Here is a 2592-nt window from a genome sequence, read left to right as displayed (position 1 = left end):
TTTTAGTCAATTCTGAATATGGCGTTTTTACCACACGACCCCATTTGTGGGCGCGAAGTCATCCTTCTCTTAGCCCCCGGTGTTGCTTCTCTTAGCCCCCTGAGAGAAAATGGGGGAAGAGTGTATGGTCGGCCCCCGCGGTTTATTGAAATCTGGTTAGCCAACATCAAATTTAAATTTATTAAAATTCAACGTAATCTAATAAACTCTCTAACACAAACAACTAATATCAAATTTAAATATAAATTTATTAAAATTCAACGTAATTTAATAATTTTTCTAACACATTATGGTTGGTCAACATATGTTAAAAAATTCAACGCAATTTAATATTTTTTCTAACACATTATAGTTGGTCACATATGAACATATTTTCTTAAAAATCAATATAAAAGATAGATTAAAAAAATAAAAAATAAAAATCAACATATCTTTATCCTCATCCACCAAAGAAACCTTCGGCTAAAAATATTAATATGTGTAATTAAAATATAAAATTGTTAACCCACGTTCGAAGACCATACCCACTTGCTTTCGTAACGAGTTCTTAATTTAATTTATATTTATGAGTAATTAGAATGTATAATTGTTACACGGGGTTCAAGCATATAGACGCGCTTTCGCGATCAGTTCTTACTTTTTTGTCTATAGTACGCATGAAGTGGCATATTTTGGTACTCTCGTTTACGTAATTCAAGCCTATGTTATGCTAAATTGTGCTTTTATTTATATAGTTAGAAAGTTAATAAATTGACGATGTTCTTGATTAAACATAACATGAGCCCGAAGAAATGGAAAAAAAAATTGAGATAGTTAAAAACATCCTAATTTAATATAAATAAAATATATAATATTTATAAATTAACGATGTTCTTGATTAAACATAACATGAGCCCGAAGAAATGGAAAAAAAAATTGAGATTTATATATTGAAGGAGATAAAGCTCAAACATTTAGATTCCCACCAAAATCATCTTCAAGTATTCAGATTATTAATAATAAAATATGTTTTAAAAAAACTCACACAATAACGACTGCATCATTATATTAATTAGAAAAAAAAAGGTCATCGCTCACTACGTAACATTATTTCCTTTACCAAGCCCTCCTTGAATACTTATCTCTGAGATTTGGTTAGAAGAATTTATATTGGTCGGTTATCTTGTTACAAACCTGAAAAATATTTACATGGGCTTTTCGTTTGAATTGTTCGGTCTGTAAAACATTTACATTGATTTTTGGTTTAAATGGAATGTAGGTAAAATATTTACATTTACTTTTGGTTTGGATGGATTGTAAACTTGTATGTCGCGGAAGCCCCGTGTCAATCTTATTGAATAGACGAGACCCACTTGCAGCGACCTCATTTCGAGGGCGTGGGCCCTACCACATTTCTTCGGTCCTAAGGATGAATGTCATTTCTCGACTCCGGGAAACTTCGATGGCGTTGTTGGCTGATGTTTGCAGTGACACGTACGCTTCTATGGTTGTTTGTTTTCTGTCACTGGATACTCTTGGGGTATTTTAAATAGCCCTTCCATATTTGACTTCCATTCTATCCTATGCTCTGCCTCTCTCTTCCGGTGAAGGTACCCAGCATTACATTTTTACCTGTAGTTGCAGTTGATTCTTTTCCTGAACCAATGATGGCAAGAATAAGAGAAGAAGAAGAAAGCAGTGTGGTGTTGGAGGACTACCTGCCGGTGATGGCAGAGAAATTAGGGGAAGAGAGCCTAATGGATGAGATGTGTAGTGCCTTCCGTGTCCTGGCGGATGCGGAGACAGGCGTCATCACGTTCCATAGTCTCAAGAAGCACATTCCGCTGTTGGGCATGGAATCCATGAAAGACGAGGAGCTCCGGGCAATGATAGAAGAAGGCGACTTGGACGGCGACGGGGCTGTGGACGTGAACGAATTCTGCGTTCTCATGATCAGATTGAGTCCGTCCTTCATGGCGGAGGCTCAAAAGTGGTTAGAAAAGGCAGCCATGGATATGGTCCATACCTTTGATTTTGATAGCTGTGTGCAAGCCTTAATTGAGGGTTGGGAAAAAGAATTGGCTTAGCTCGCTCTCTTGCCCATTCATTCGTTACTTGCTGTAGATTTATATATCATTTGTGTATGAAAATCCGAAAATAACATGGGAATTAAAGCACTTCGAACTCATTCTTATATTGAGATCGGAAATATTACCCATTCCTCTTATTTAAAAAAAATTGATACACAAAAAATTAAAAACATTTAAGAAAATTATTTAAAAAGTCCTTTTATTTATCTTTCCGGGTACGAGATTTTTTTTATAACGGTCAGTAGGAGATTTTTTTTATAACGGTCAGAGATGGTAAGAGTGTTTACACCTATCTAAATTGGAAAAAATAAATATTTTTTAAGAGATGGTTTACATCTATTTAGCTTAAAATTCTTATCTTAAAAGGAAAAATGTTTCTTAATCTTAAAACAATAGTTAATCTCAAAAAATGAAAATGTTTAGCGGAAGACATTTTACGCTTAACTTAAAAAACACCTAAAAAATTTATTTGAAAAGTCTTTTTATTTATGTTTTTATCTTTTTCACCAGTTAAGCTCAAAAA

General features: G+C 34.1%; 1 pseudogene; it reads left to right on the top strand.

The window, feature by feature from the left end:
- The first annotated feature begins 1576 nt into the window (after positions 1-1576).
- Positions 1577-2152, top strand: LOC149233354 (calcium-binding protein KIC pseudogene; annotated as a pseudogene).
- The last annotated feature ends 440 nt before the right edge of the window (positions 2153-2592 follow it).

Source organism: Pinus tabuliformis, chromosome J (assembly GCF_031772625.1).
Source record: "Pinus tabuliformis cultivar Carrire ecotype Pingquan chromosome J, CPIR1, whole genome shotgun sequence".
In the NCBI taxonomy this organism is placed as follows: domain Eukaryota; kingdom Viridiplantae; phylum Streptophyta; class Pinopsida; order Pinales; family Pinaceae; genus Pinus; species Pinus tabuliformis.
This window is presented reverse-complemented; position numbering and strand designations above follow the sequence as displayed.